This window comes from Rutidosis leptorrhynchoides, chromosome 6 (assembly GCF_046630445.1).
Source record: "Rutidosis leptorrhynchoides isolate AG116_Rl617_1_P2 chromosome 6, CSIRO_AGI_Rlap_v1, whole genome shotgun sequence".
Lineage (NCBI taxonomy): Eukaryota > Viridiplantae > Streptophyta > Magnoliopsida > Asterales > Asteraceae > Rutidosis > Rutidosis leptorrhynchoides.
This window is the reverse complement of record NC_092338.1, coordinates 57,518,327-57,535,938: the sequence shown is the minus strand read 5'-3', so window position 1 is coordinate 57,535,938 and position 17,612 is coordinate 57,518,327.

Genomic DNA, 17,612 nt, shown 5'->3' with positions numbered 1-17,612 from the left:
AATCATTAAGTTAGCATATCATATAGATATAGAACATGTGTTTAGTTGATTTTAAAAGTCAAGTTAGAAGGATTAACTTTTGTTTGCGAACAAGTTTAGAATTAACTAAACTATGTTCTAGTGATTACAAGTTTAAACCTTCGAATAAGATAGCTTTATATGTATGAATCGAATGATGTTATGAACATCATTACTACCTTAAGTTCCTTGGATAAACCTACTGGAAAAGAGAAAAATGGATCTAGCTTCAACGGATCCTTGGATGGCTCGAAGTTCTTGAAGCAGAATCATGACACGAAAACAAGTTCAAGTAAGATCATCACTTGAAATAAGATTGTTATAGTTATAGAAATTGAACCAAAGTTTGAATATGATTATTACCTTGTATTAGAATGATAACCTACTGTAATAAACAAAGATTTCTTGAGGTTGGATGATCACCTTACAAGATTGGAAGTGAGCTAGCAAACTTGAAAGTATTCTTGATTTTATGAAACTAGAACTTTTAGAATTTATGAAGAACACTTAGAACTTGAAGATAGAACTTGAGAGAGATTAATTAGATGAAGAAAATTGAAGAATGAAAGTGTTTGTAGGTGTTTTTGGTCGTTGGTGTATGGATTAGATATAAAGGATATGTAATTTTGTTTTCATGTAAATAAGTCATGAATGATTACTCATATTTTTGTAATTTTATGAGATATTTCATGCTAGTTGCCAAATGATGGTTCCCACATGTATTAGGTGACTCACATGGGCTGCTAAGAGCTGATAATTGGAGTGTATATACCAATAGTACATACATCTAAAAGCTGTGTATTATACGAGTACGAATACGGGTGCATACGAGTAGAATTGTTGATGAAACTGAACGAGGATGTAATTGTAAGCATTTTTGTTAAGTAGAAGTATTTTGATAAGTGTATTGAAGTCTTTCAAAAGTTTATAAATACATATTAAAACACTACATGTATATACATTTTAACTGAGTCGTTAAGTCATCGTTAGTCGTTACATGTAAATGTTGTTTTGAAACCTTTAGGTTAACGATCTTGTTAAATGTTGTTAACCCAATGTTTATAATATCAAAAGAGATTTTAAATTATTATATTATCATGATATTATGATGTACGAATATCTCTTAATATGATATATATACATTAAATGTCGTTACAACGATAATCGTTACATATATGTCTCGTTTCAAAATCATTAAGTTAGTAGTCTTGTTTTTACATATGTAGTTAATTGTTAATATACTTAATGATATGTTTAATTATCATAATATAATGTTAACTATATATATAACCATATATATGTCATCATATAGTTTTTACAAGTTTTAACGTTCGTGAATCACCGGTCAACTTGGGTGGTCAATTGTCTATATGAAACCTATTTCAATTAATCAAGTCTTAACAAGTTTGATTGCTTAACAAGTTGGAAACATTTAATCATGTAAATATCAATCTCAATTAATATATATAAACATGGAAAAGTTCGGGTCACTACAGTACCTACCCGTTAAATAAATTTCGTCCCGAAATTTTAAGCTGTTGAAGGTGTTGACGAATCTTCTGGAAATAGATGCGGGTATTTCTTCTTCATCTGATCTTCACACTCCCAGGTGAACTCGGGTCCTCTACGAGCATTCCATCGAACCTTAACAATTGGTATCTTGTTTTGCTTAAGTCTTTTAACCTCACGATCCATTATTTCGACGGGTTCTTCGATGAATTGGAGTTTTTCGTTGATTTGGATTTCATCTAACGGAATAGTGAGATCTTCTTTAGCAAAACATTTCTTCAAATTCGAGACGTGGAAAGTGTTATGTACAGTCGCGAGTTGTTGAGGTAACTCAAGTCGGTAAGCTACTGGTCCGACACGATCAATAATCTTGAATGGTCCAATATACCTTGGATTTAATTTCCCTCGTTTACCAAATCGAACAACGCCTTTCCAAGGTGCAACTTTAAGCATGACCATCTCTCCAATTTCAAATTCTATATCTTTTCTTTTAATGTCAGCGTAGCTCTTTTGTCGACTTTGGGCGGTTTTCAACCGTTGTTGAATTTGGATGATCTTCTCGGTAGTTTCTTGTATAATCTCCGGACCCGTAATCTGTCTATCCCCCACTTCACTCCAACAAATCGGAGACCTGCACTTTCTACCATAAAGTTCTTCAAACGGCGCCATCTCAATGCTTGAATGGCAGCTGTTGTTGTAGGAAAATTCTGCTAACGGTAGATGTCGATCCCAACTGTTTCCGAAATCAATAACACATGCTCGTAGCATGTCTTCAAGCGTTTGTATCGTCCTTTCACTCTGCCCATCAGTTTGTGGATGATAGGCAGTACTCATGTCTAGACGAGTTCCTAATGCTTGCTGTAATGTCTGCCAGAATCTTGAAATAAATCTGCCATCCCTATCAGAGATAATAGAGATTGGTATTCCATGTCTGGAGACGACTTCCTTCAAATACAGTCGTGCTAACTTCTCCATCTTGTCATCTTCTCTTATTGGCAGGAAGTGTGCTGATTTGGTGAGACGATCAACTATTACCTAAATAGTATCAAAACCACTTGCAGTCCTTGGCAATTTAGTGATGAAATCCATGGTAATGTTTTCCCATTTCCATTCTGGGATTTCGGGTTGTTGAAGTAGACCTGATGGTTTCTGATGCTCAGCTTTGACCTTAGAACACGTCAAACATTCTCCTACGTATTTAGCAACATCGGCTTTCATACCCGGCCACCAAAAATGTTTCTTGAGATCCTTGTACATCTTCCCCATTCCAGGATGTATTGAGTATCTGGTTTTATGAGCTTCTCTAAGTACCATTTCTCTCATATCTCCAAATTTTGGTACCCAAATCCTTTCAGCCCTATACCGGGTTCCGTCTTCCCGAATATTAAGATGCTTCTCCGATCCTTTGGGTATTTCATCCTTTAAATTTCCCTCTTTTAAAACTCCTTGTTGCGCCTCCTTTATTTGAGTAGTAAGGTTATTATGAATCATTATATTCATAGATTTTACTCGAATGGGTTCTCTGTCCTTCCTGCTCAAGGCATCGGCTACCACATTTGCCTTCCCCGGGTGGTAACGAATCTCAAAGTCGTAATCATTCAACAATTCAATCCACCTACGCTGCCTCATATTCAGTTGTTTCTGATTAAATATGTGTTGAAGACTTTTATGGTCGGTATATATAATACTTTTGACCCCATATAAGTAGTGCCTCCAAGTCTTTAATGCAAAAACAACCGCGCCTAATTCCAAATCATGCGTCGTATAATTCTGCTCGTGAATCTTCAATTGTCTAGATGCATAAGCAATCACCTTCGTTCGTTGCATTAATACACAACCAAGACCTTGCTTTGATGCATCACAATAAATCACAAAATCATCATTCCCTTCAGGCAATGACAATATAGGTGCCGTAGTTAGCTTTTTCTTCAATAACTGAAACGCTTTCTCTTGTTCATCATTCCATTCAAATTTCTTCCCTTTATGCGTTAATGCAGTCAAGGGTTTTGCTATTCTGGAAAAGTCTTGGATGAACCTTCTGTAGTAACCAGCTAGTCCTAAAAACTGGCGTATGTGTTTCGGAGTTTTCGGGGTTTCCCACTTTTCAACAGTTTCTATCTTTGCCGGATCCACCTTAATACCTTCTTTGTTCACTATGTGACCGAGGAATTGAACTTCTTCCAACCAAAATGCACACTTAGACAACTTAGCGTACAATTCTTCCTTCCTCAATACTTCTAACACCTTTCTCAAATGTTCACCGTGTTCTTGGTCATTCTTTGAGTAAATAAGTATGTCATCAATGAAAACAATGACAAACTTGTCAAGGTATGGTCCACACACTCGGTTCATAAGGTCCATGAACACAGCTGGTGCATTAGTTAAACCAAACGGCATGACCATAAACTCGTAATGACCGTAACGTGTTCTGAAAGCAGTCTTTGGAATATCATCTTCTTTCACCCGCATTTGATGATACCCGGAACGTAAGTCAATCTTTGAATAAACAGACGAGCCTTGTAGTTGATCAAATAAGTCGTCGATTCTCGGTAGTGGGTAGCGGTTCTTGATGGTAAGTTTGTTCAACTCTCGGTAGTCGATACACAACCTGAATGTACCATCTTTCTTCTTGACAAACAAAACAGGAGCTCCCCACGGTGATGTGCTTGGTCGAATGAAACCACGCTCTAAAAGTTCTTGTAATTGGCTTTGCAGTTCTTTCATCTCGCTGGGTGCGAGTCTGTAAGGAGCACGAGCTATTGGTGCAGCTCCTGGTACAAGATCTATTTGAAATTCAACGGATCGATGTGGGGGTAATCCCGGTAATTCTTTCGGAAATACATCGGGAAATTCTTTTGCAATGGGAACATCATTGATGCTCTTTTCTTCAGTTTGTACTTTCTCGACGTGTGCTAGAACAGCATAGCAACCTTTTCTTATTAGTTTTTGTGCCTTCAAATTACTAATAAGATGTAGCTTCGTGTTGCCCTTTTCTCCGTACACCATTAAGGGTTTTCCTTTTTCTCGTATAATGCGAATTGCATTTTTGTAACAAACGATCTCTGCTTTCACTTCTTTCAACCAGTCCATACCGATTATCACATCAAAACTCCCTAACTCTACTGGTATCAAATCAATCTTAAATGTTTCGCTAACCAGTTTAATTTCTCGATTCCGACATATATTATCTGCTGAAATTAATTTACCATTTGCTAATTCGAGTAAAAATTTACTATCCAAAGGCGTCAATGGACAACTTAATTTAGCACAAAAATCTCTACTCATATAGCTTCTATCCGCACCCGAATCAAATAAAACGTAAGCAGATTTATTGTCAATAAGAAACGTACCCGTAACAAGCTCCGGGTCTTCCTGTGCCTCTGCCGCATTAATATTGAAAACTCTTCCGCGGCCTTGTCCATTCGTGTTCTCCTAGTTCGGGAAATTTCTAATAATGTGGCCCGGTTTTCCACATTTATAACAAACTACATTGGCATAACTTGCTCCGACACTACTTGCTCCGCCATTACTCGTTCCGACACCATTTGTTCCTTTCGTTCTATTAACCCCTGGTCCGTAGACCTCACACTTCGCTGCGCTATGACCATTTCTTTTACACTTGTTGCAAAATTTGGTGCAGAACCCCGAGTGATACTTTTCACACCTTTGGCATAGCTGCTTCTGATTGTTGTTGTTGTTGCGGTTATTATTGTTGTTGGGATGATTGTTGTAGTTGCTGTTGTTGTTGTTGTTGTTGTTGTTGTTGTTGGGCCGTTTGTTGTAGTTGCGATTGATGTTGCGATTGTTGGGATAATTGTTGCGATTATTGTTGTAATTGTTGTTGTTGTTGTATTGGTGATTCTTATCACCGTTTTCCTCCCACTTTCTTTTGACTTGCTTCACATTGGCCTCTTCAGCAGTCTGTTCTTTAATTCTTTCTTCAATATGGTTCACTAGTTTGTGAGCCATTCTACATGCCTGTTGTATGGAGGCGGGCTCGTGTGAACTTATATCTTCTTGGATTCTTTCCGGTAATCCTTTCACAAACGCGTCGATCTTCTCTTCCTCATCTTCGAATGCTCCCGGACACAATAGGCACAATTCTGTGAATCGTCTTTCGTACGTGGTAATATCAAATCCTTGGGTTCGTAACCCTCTAAGTTCTGTCTTGAGCTTATTGACCTCGGTTCTGGGACGGTACTTCTCGTTCATCAAGTGCTTGAATGCTGACCACGGTAGTGCGTATGCATCATCTTGTCCCACTTGCTCTAGATAGGTATTCCACCATGTTAACGCAGAACCTGTGAAGGTATGCGTAGCGTACTTTACTTTGTCCTCTTCAGTACACTTACTTATGGCAAACACCGATTCGACCTTCTCGGTCCACCGTTTCAATCCGATCGGTCCTTCGGTTCCATCAAATTCCAAAGGTTTGCAGGCAGTGAATTCTTTGTAGGTGCATCCTACACGATTTCCTGTACTGCCAGATCCAAGGTTATTGTTGGTATGTAGCGCAGCCTGTACCGCGGCTATGTTTGAAGCTAGAAAAGTACGGAATTCCTCTTCATTCATATTCACGGTGTGTCGAGTAGTCGGTGCCATTTCCTTCAAAATAGTCAAATGGAACAAGTTAATCATACAGAATATTAAGAGTAGTTAATAGTATTTCGTAGCATAATATGAACTCATTTATAAAAGCTTTTTCTTCATATTAGCATTTTATAAGTTTAAATTCGGGTAGTACCTACCCGTTAAGTTCATACTTAGTAGCTAATATACAATTCAACTACTACAATTCTATATGAAAAACTGATTGTAATAATATTTCACGTTTAAACTTTTATACAATATTTTACAAACTTACAATACCGCTTATTTTACATAAAGCATGAAATATAGCACACAATAACTTTGATACAAGATAGTTGTGAAGATAATTCTAGCTAGTACACAAGTCGTTCAGCAAAGGCAATAAAGACACGTAATTCATACGTCCAGAAACAAGTCATGCATTCTGGTTTTACTAGGACTACTTCCCATCCTTGGTCTTGTGGAACATAACCGTTATGGCCGTTGATAAGACATCGTGTTGTAACGTCGTCAAAGGGACGAGGGTTACGTAATGACCAACAGTCTCGTAATAACATAAAAACCTCATTTCTTATCCCAATTACCGACTCCGTTACTTGTGGGAACGTTTTGTTTAATAGTTGTAGCCCGATGTTCTTGTTCTCACTTTGGTGAGAAGCGAACATTACTAACCCGTAAGCATAACATGCTTCTTTATGTTGCATGTTAGCCGCTTTTTCTAAATCACGAAGTCCTATATTCGGATATACTGAGTCAAAATAATTTCTTAACCCGTTGCGTAAAATAGCATTTGGGTTCCCCGCAATATATGCGTCAAAGTAAACACATCGTAACTTATGGATTTCCCAATGTGATATCCCCCATCTTCCGAACGAAAGCCTTTTATAAACCAAGGCATTCTTGGAACGTTCTTCGAATGTCTTACAAACTGATCTCGCCTTAAATAGTTGTGCCGAGGAATTCTGACCGACTCTAGACAAGATTTCATTAATCATGTCTCCGGGTAGGTCTCTTAAAATATTGGGTTGTCTATCCATTTTGTGTTTTTAAACTGTAAAATAGACAAGAGTTAGATTCATAAAAAAATACTTATTAATACAAGCAATTTTTACATATATCATAAAGCATAAGCACACTATATTACATATATTACACCACACGAATACAACTATCTTATTCCGACTCGCTCGTTTCTTCTTCTTCAGTTTTGGTTCGTTTTGCCAAGTTTCTAGGGATATATGATGTTCCCCTAATACGAGCCGTAATTTTCCACATTGGTTTAGAAAAACCTGGTGGTTTAGAGGTTCCCGGGTCATTGTTACAACTTAAGGACTTCGGGGGTTGACGATACATATAAAGTTCATCGGGGTTGGAATTAGATTTCTCTATTTTTATGCCCTTTCCCTTATTATTTTCTTTTGCCTTTTTAAATTCAGTTGGGGTAATTTCTATAACATCATCGGAATTTTCGTCGGAATCCGATTCATCGGAGAATTGGTAATCCTCCCAATATTTTGCTTCCTTGGCGGAAACACCATTGACCATAATTAACCTTGGTCGGTTGGTTGAGGATTTTCTTTTACTTAACCATTTTATTATTTCCCCCGCCGGTTCTATTTCTTCATCTGGTTCCGATTCTTCTTCCGGTTCCGATTCTTCTTCCGGTTCCGACTCTTCTTCCGGTTCCTCTTCGGGAACTTGTGAATCAGTCCACGAATCATTCCAATTTACATTTGGCTCTTCATTATTATTAGGTGAGTCAATGGGACTTGTTCTAGAGGTAGACATCTATCACATAATATCAAACACGTTAAGAGATTAATATATCATATAATATTCACATGTTAAAAATATATAGTTTCCAACAAAATTTGTTAAGCAATCATTTTTCAAGTAAACACGGTCGAAGTCCAGACTCACTAATGCATCCTAACAAACTCGATAAGACACACTAATGCAAAATTCTGGTTCTCTAAGACCAACGCTCGGATACCAACTGAAATGTCCCGTTCTTATTGATTAAAAACGTTCCATATTAATTGATTTCGTTGCGAGGTTTTGACCTCTATATGAGACGTTTTTCAAAGACTGCATTCATTTTAAAACAAACCATAACCTTTATTTCATCAATAAAGGTTTAAAAAGTTATACGTAGATTATCAAATAATGATAATCTAAAATATCCTGTTTACACACGACCATTACATAATGGTTTACAATACAAATATGTTACAACAAAATAAGTTTCTTGAATGCAGTTTTTACACAATATCATACAAACATGGACTCCAAATCTCGTCCTTATTTAAGTATGCGAAAGCGGAAGCTCTTAATAATCACCTGAGAATAAACATGCTTAAAACGTCAACAAAAATGTTGGTGAGTTATAGGTTTAACCTATATATATATCAAATCATAATAATAGACCACAAGATTTCATATTTCAATACATATCCCATACATAGAGATAAAAATCATTCATATGGTGAACATCTGGTAACCGACATTAACAAGATGCATATATAAGAATATCCCCATCATTCCGGGACACCCTTCGGATATGATATAAATTTCGAAGTACTAAAGCATCCGGTACTTTGGATGGGGTTTGTTAGACCCAATAGATCTATCTTTAGGATTCACGTCAATTAGGGTGTCTGTTCCCTAATTCTTAGATTACCAGACTTAATAAAAAGGGGCATATTAGATTTCGATAATTCAACCATAGAATGTAGTTTCACGTACTTGTGTCTATTTTGTAAATCATTTATAAAACCTGCATGTATTCTCATCCCAAAAATATTAGATTTTAAAAGTGGGACTATAACTCACTTTCACGGATTTTTACTTCGTCGGGAAGTAAGACTTGGCCACTGGTTGATTCACAAACCTATAACAATATATACATATATATCAAAGTATGTTCAAAATATATTTACAACACTTTTAATATATTTTGGTGTTTTAAGTTTATTAAGTCAGCTGTCCTCGATAGTAACCTACAACTAGTTGTCCACAGTTAGATGTACAGAAATAAATCGAAAAATATTATCTTGAATCAATCCACGACCCAGTGTATACGTATCTCAGTATTGATCACAACTCAAACTATATATATTTTGGAATCAACCTCAACCCTGTATAGCTAACTCCAACATTCACATATAGAGTGTCTATGGTTGTTCCGAAATATATATAGATGTGTCGACATGATAGGTCGAAACATTGTATACGTGTCTATGGTATCTCAAGATTACATAATATACAATACAAGTTGATTAAGTTATGGTTGGAATAGATTTGTTACCAATTTTCACGTAGCTAAAATGAGAAAAATTATCCAATCTTGTTTTACCCATAACTTCTTCATTTTAAATCCGTTTTGAGTGAATCAAATTGCTATGGTTTCATATTGAACTCTATTTTATGAATCTAAACAGAAAAAGTATAGGTTTATAGTCGGAAAAATAAGTTACAAGTCATTTTTGTAAAGGTAGTCATTTCAGTCGAAAGAACGACGTCTAGATGACCATTTTAGAAAACATACTTCCACTTTGAGTTTAACCATAATTTTTGGATATAGTTTCATGTTCATAATAAAAATCATTTTCTCAGAATAACAACTTTTAAATCAAAGTTTATCATAGTTTTTAATTAACTAACCCAAAACAGCCCGCGGTGTTACTACGACGGCGTAAATCCGGTTTTACGGTGTTTGTCGTGTTTCCAGGTTTTAAATCATTAAGGTAGCATATCATATATATATATAGAACATGTGTTTAGTTGATTTTAAAAGTCAAGTTAGAAGGATTAACTTTTGTTTGCGAACAAGTTTAGAATTAACTAAACTATGTTCTAGTGATTACAAGTTTAAACCTTCGAATAAGATAGCTTTATATGTATGAATCGAATGATGTTATGAACATCATTACTACCTTAAGTTCCTTGGATAAATCTACTGGAAAAGAGAAAAATGGATCTAGCTTCAACGGATCCTTGGATGGCTCGAAGTTCTTGAAGCAGAATCATGACACGAAAACAAGTTCAAGTAAGATCATCACTTGAAATAAGATTGTTATAGTTATAGAAATTGAACCAAAGTTTGAATATGATTATTACCTTGTATTAGAATGATAACCTACTGTAATAAACAAAGATTTCTTGAGGTTGGATGATCACCTTACAAGATTGGAAGTGAGCTAGCAAACTTGAAAGTATTCTTGATTTTATGAAACTAGAACTTTTGGAATTTATGAAGAACACTTAGAACTTGAAGATAGAACTTGAGAGAGATTAATTAGATGAAGAAAATTGAAGAATGAAAGTGTTTGTAGGTGTTTTTGGTCGTTGGTGTATGGATTAGATATAAAGGATATGTAATTTTGTTTTCATGTAAATAAGTCATGAATGATTACTCATATTTTTGTAATTTTATGAGATATTTCATGCTAGTTGCCAAATGATGGTTCCCACATGTGTTAGGTGACTCACATGGGCTGCTAAGAGCTGATCATTGGAGTGTATATACCAATAGTACATACATCTAAAAGCTGTGTATTGTACGAGTACGAATACGGGTGCATACGAGTAGAATTGTTGATGAAACTGAACGAGGATGTAATTGTAAGCATTTTTGTTAAGTAGAAGTATTTTGATAAGTGTATTGAAGTCTTTCAAAAGTTTATAAATACATATTAAAACACTACATGTATATACATTTTAACTGAGTCGTTAAGTCATCGTTAGTCGTTACATGTAAATGTTGTTTTGAAACCTTTAGGTTAACGATCTTGTTAAATGTTGTTAACCCAATGTTTATAATATCAAAAGAGATTTTAAATTATTATATTATCATGATATTATGATGTACGAATATCTCTTAATATGATATATATACATTAAATGTCGTTACAACGATAATCGTTACATATATGTCTCGTTTCAAAATCATTAAGTTAGTAGTCTTGTTTTTACATATGTAGTTCATTGTTAATATACTTAATGATATGTTTAATTATCATAATATAATGTTAACTATATATATAACCATATATATGTCATCATATAGTTTTTACAAGTTTTAACGTTCGTGAATCACCGGTCAACTTGGGTGGTCAATTGTCTATATGAAACCTATTTCAATTAATCAAGTCTTAACAAGTTTGATTGCTTAACATGTTGGAAACATTTAATCATGTAAATATCAATCTCAATTAATATATATAAACATGGAAAAGTTCGGGTCACTACAGTATTGGTCCGAAAGAGGCAGAGGAGGTTATACACGAGGTGCATGAAGGCGCAAGTGCTCTTCATTAGGGGCACAGGTCTATTGTGTCAAAAATTATGCAGCTAGGTTATTATTGGACCACTATGTACGCAGATACTACGCGAATAGTTAAGCAATGCGAATCGTGCCAAATACATGCACCCATCAGCAGGGCACCTGCGCATCCAATGATACCAGTCTCCTCACCATGGCCATTCTGCAAATGGGCAATTGACATAGTCGGACCATTTCCAAAAGGCCGAGGTAATATTATCATTTATTTTATACCATATGCTACTTATGTCAGTATCTTACGCATACTCTGCACACGCAGGAAACATTAAATTCTTGATTGTTGCAATCGACTATTTCACTAAGTGGGTTGAAGCGTGACCGCTAGCAACAATTTCAGGAAAGAGGGTGCGAAATTTTGTATGGGAAGACATTATTTGTCGGTTCGGCATACCAAACAAAATCGTTAGTGATAACGGTACACAGTTTGCGGGGGATCCTTTTCGTAGTTGGTGCGCAGAGCTTAATATTAAGCAAACATTCACTTCTGTTGCGCATCCGCAGGCGAATGGGCAGTGCGAAGTTACCAACCGGGATATATTGGCCAGAATCAAAGCTAGATTGGGCCATGGCAGAGTTGGTTGGGTGGACGAACTACCAAAAGTTTTGTGGGCGCATAGAACAACACCAAAAGCAAGCACTGGTGAGACTCCGTTCAGTTTGGTCTACGGGTCCGAGGCTGTTGTGCCCTCAGAGATTGTGGTACCAACGTTCCGCGTACAGAATTTTGACGAACAGAATAACTCAGAATCTTTGCGGGAGAATCTTAACCTGCTTGAAGAACGCAGACTCTCTGCGGCGGTAAATGAAGCAAATAACAAGCAGAGAATTGCAAAGTACTACAATCAGCGTGTGCGTTCGCGCTCTTATAAGTGCGGGGACTTAGTTTGGTGTCAGAATGACGCAAGTCATGCGGAGGATACTGGGAAATTGGGCCCCCGCTGGGAAGGTCCGTATAGGGTAGCAAAAGCAAGCAACACCGGGGCATACCATCTCGAGACATTAGATGGAAAACCTGTGAAACGCACTTGGCACGCGACATTGTTGAAAAAATTTTATATGTAGCTAGATGGATCTGATCACTCCAGTTTATTTTAGCACATTATTTTTTCTATGTATTTTCCGCCGGTTTGGATGTGTCGCGGTTGTAATCATTATTAATGCCAATTGAATATTTACTCGCGCATACTTTTATTGTTTATTTCTTTTTGTATGCGGATCCTGCCTACTTAAGGGGTGTCCTCTAGCCCCCGTACGGCAGAAGCCTGTTTGGTTACAAGGCTAGACATTAACGGCAGGTGAAGGGAATTGGTTTTCCCTAGCCAAGCGCCACGCAGACTAGATGGCTGCCAAGTCAACTTAAAAATACAAGCATTGGTTTGCTTGTGCGTAATTACTCTCGCATTGGTTTGCGTGAGGAACTCTTAAGCATAAAAGCATTGGTTTGTTTTTGGTTGCGTTGCTTACCATACAACTAAAGTGCACCCCTAGTACATGACAAAGCAATAACGCAGTAGCTTTTGAGTCTAAGTTGTTCAAGGTAAATTGCTAAAGTATTGGTTTATTTTACGCAGTACCTGCGTATACGCATAAGTTTTGGTTAACTATGCGCATGGGCATGCGGTTAATTCTTTGTTTTGATTCGAAATATATAAACAAATTAATACACTACGCATGCATAACACGGTAATATATACATGAAGTTATTACAAATGGTAATTGTTTTAAATGCCTGCCCATCAGGGGACTTATGGCTCAAAAAATTGTATTTACAGTTGCCTGCCTAAGCATAGGACTTACGGCGCAAACTATTACAACAAACTAAAACTCCTCCTTGAGGAACCCATCAATTGACATATTAGGGTCCGCGGCAAACGCATTAATTAGTGGATCGGGATGGTAGTGATGGCTTCTTCCGCTTCCACGAGCACCGCAGCCATACCCTCCTTCAATTTTTTCTGCACGACGTCGGGGTACGACGGTGTTAGCTCGCAGGCTTGGATCACCTCTAGCACCGCCTTGTTGATTTCGTGGTCTTTAACCGCGTCAACATAGGCGTTGAACTTGTCAGACACAGGCCCGGAATCCATTACCTTCTGCGCAATGGTAGGAAGGGCGGTGCGGAGTTTTGTCAAGTCCACCTCCGCTAGCTCACGACCTGTAACCGCGTCATCCTTTTCCCTCGTTACCCTTTCCAGCTCCATCCGCAGGCGCTCCGCCTCCCCCTTGGTCTGGTCAACCGCCCCAACCAGCTCGTGGTTTTTCTTTCTCTCCTCAATCAGTGCAGTTTTGGTTTCCGCTGCAGTTAACTCTACCGCCTTGCGCGCTTCTTCCGCGACGTCCCTGTCTTTCTTCACCTGATCAACCCCCGCTTGCAGCAGCCCTAGTTCTATTTCTTTCTGCACGGCCACTTGATACAAGCTAGTGGAACGGCGGGCTTGATCTGCAACCATGCCAAAAAAAGACAAGGCCGTTTTGGACGAAGGCGTTGAGCGCCTGAGTGTGGCTAGTTGGTTGCGAAACTTAGCCGGGAAGATTTGTTGGAGGAAGGAGGATTGCTCTACGGCGTTTTCCGCCGATGACTGGGAGAGCTGCGCCAGGTTCGCCAATCGAAAGCTACCGTGTGGCGGGGTTGGTGTAGACTCGGAGTCCAGGTGTATCGTCTTATCCTTTGACTCGGCAGTAGCTTCGAGGTCCGGATTGACCCGCGGTGGGGTGTGATGAGTCTCTTCAGCATGCCCTGCGTATTAATAAAAGGTTAAATAAATACAAACTTAAATGTGCGGCATGCGCGAACGCAGAACTCTTACCAGAAGATGGGGGAGGTAGATCCGCATAACGGGGTTCGATGGGAACGAAGTTACCGTTCCGCTTGTCCTCCCTCTGTTTGGGAGTGAGTTTCTTCTTCTTCTGTTGGGATTGGGAGGCTTCGGCGGCCTTGCGCTTATTTTTGGAGGTGGCAGGTGCATTCTCGCCAGTCTTCTCTTGCTCTAACTGCTGGTTCACATCCTGTTTGCGGAAGGCGATGCCCGCAATCTCCTCTGCAGTCAGTACTTTCTTCATCTTAATCTCTGCAAACATGCACGCATGCGTTAGAACACATAAATAGCAAACTGTTGTTAGTACGTGATTATACTATTCCTACCCTTTCCATCCGGTCCGACTATGGCTGGACGCACATCCTCCCATGGCCAGTGTGCGGATATCTTCCCTAGCCGCAACATCACGTTCCCGTATGACCGGTGCACCAGCTGTGCGTTAGCGCACTCCGCTAACAGCTTTGTTTCCTCGTCATCAAGGACCGGGGTTTTGTTCACATCCTTTTCCACCTTCTCGCACCATATAAGCGTTTGCGGAAAAGTGGTACCAACTACGGTTTGGTCAATGAAAAAGAAAGTTTCTTTCCAATTACCCGCATTCGACTTTGGGGTTTTGGTGAAATTTTATCGGGCGAATAAGGTGAACCAGGATTTATGGTGATTGGCTAAGCGGTATAGATGACAGAAAACTTTAACCAACGGTACCCTGTCGATTGCGGCGCACCACATTTCAAACAGAACTATTTTGCCTATGGCATAAGGGTGTAGTTGCCCTAATCCCACTCTGAAGTGATCTAATACACCTAGGAAGAAGTCGGATGGGGGAACCCTAAAGTTACCATGCTTGAACGCATGTTCGTAGATGGCCACCTTCTTCTCCGGTGGCTCGTGCGCACGCTGATTGGGCAGGGGTGGCACCGGATTGTATTTTGCTAACGGTGGGTATTGTTTAACTAAGTGATCAATGTGTTTCTGCTCTATAATAGATCTGACACTATCTACATAGGTTTCGTTAGCCTTAGTCATTTTCTAGAAAGTGGTTGGAGAATTACTAACCTTTCGACGGTGGCCGGAGTATTTAGGATTTGATCGGAATTGAATGTAGCAGCGTATTGGGGAAGCTTGGGGCAGAAAAATGAAAATGTGTGTGAATTGGGGCTATTTATAGTGACGATTTGGAACCATGGGTTGGAATGGGTTTATCGTGGCTGTACACGTGTTCAGCGATCAACGGGTAGCATTTTGAGTGCGCGCGTGGATGTCAGTTGGGTATGGTTACCTATGAGCGCGTGGCTGACACGCGCCTGCCAACTGCCACTTTACGTCTTGTCAGCCGAATGGTCTTCTGCGACAGTGACAGGCATTAAATGACCTCGAAACGCACGCAGAACATTGAACGCTAGCCGTTTTCTTGTTTTTTCCGCTTAGTAGTTTGATGTCATATGTCTTGCGCCATATAACATCAAACTGGGGGGACATAATGATACCGCAACCCGCATGCGCATTTCATACGTATGCGGGCGCTAACTAGTGTGCGTATGCGTGAGCTTGTGTGCATTATGCGGTATGCGGATTCGTATCTGATGCCTTTATTCTCGGCACAGCGATTACTTCGCTAACAAGTAGATATCTTTTCCATAATTACATCCGTGATTCGGGGGAGTTTGTTATGGAAAGGATTGCCAATATCTCGGATGGTTCTAGAATTAGGGTTTGCCTATATATACAAACCCTAACTATCATTCTAAGGATGACAACATTACGTAATCACCATCTGCAGCTCACATTACGTAATTAACATCCTTCTTCGTATCTTCAAGGTTAACAGGTTAGTCCTTCATTAAGCTAGTACCTACAACCTTATTTGGGGCCTTCTAATCGACGATCGTCATTAAAGGTGGACTTAATCACTTGGCCACCCCGCCGACATCATCATGTCGGCTAGGGTTATTCACGGTAGTCGGACCGGAGAGCCACGTTCTAAGATCCTTAAACCCCCCTAACGTATTGAGCAGGCATGTTAAACCCTATGGTGAAAACATGCATGATCAACCTCTTTTATATGAAATGATTTTAAGTTAATTGCTTATTATGTATGCTCATTATTATTTTTATTATACGATACAAATTAGTCGATGTCATTTATTCGCACATAATTTTCTTTTGATTTCCTTTTTTAGAAGGGTGTTATAGATAACACCGTCGAAATGACTATAAGCAGTTGGTTGACTATTGCATTGAAAGTGTATTGGTTCATAGCATTTACAAAACTTAAATTTACAATAAAAATGATTTTCATTACAGGTTAATTTTTGTAATGAATGAATTCGTCCTTTGTAAGTGTATAATAATAACGTTTTTGAATACTATTTTATAGAGCTGTCGTGAAACGCACGAACTCTTAAATCTATGTGTATTATATATTTAGCATATTTTGTAAAAGAGCATGAGGTTGTTCAAATAAAAATACTTAAGAAGATTATATTTATTTCATGCACAACAATCTACTTGTGATACTGTCTTTATCATACCGTTAATTGATATAACATTTTACGTTTCAATTTAGTTTGATTATGAGTCCCTGTGCAACGCACAGGCTCTTGAATACCTTCAAACTTTTGTCAATGCAATCATATATTACAGTCTGTTCAATGTTAGTCAATTATAACAGATACAATTTTATATTTCTGCATTAACAGTATGAAAATGTAGTTATATAAACATCTAAAATCATGTTTATACAAAAATTATCATTATAACTCAAAAGTTACAAATTACATTTTTCCTAACAAATATGCAATTTTTTCTAAACACAATAACGATCGAATACAAACCAAAGTCCAACAGTACAAAAAAAAAACACCTGGAATAGTCGACCATACTTTTCATTAGTTTACATCTTGGTCTAATGACCTAATCAATGAGTTTTCCCAATTCAACACGACTTTTTACCCACATTAACACATTCAACTTGGTGTTGTGTTTCATATGACCGAATACATTTTTCTCAATCTGAATTGTTCAAGCCAGAACATTTTCCTACACCATACTCTCCATACTACATTATGATGACAACAAAAAAATGACACATTACATTTGTCATGTAGCATATACATCATATTACAAAAATTATTAAACAATCATTGCAGACATGCTTATTTGACTACAAAAAATGAATTAAAACCGATCATATTGGACGGCAATGAGAATGATTCAAATACCACCAAGAATATTGTTTATAAGAAAGTCTTAAGACGTATTTGACTGAGATGTAAATGTTCTATGGTTAAATATCCTTTGAATATTTTTTGTACATCTCTAATTATATATGCTTA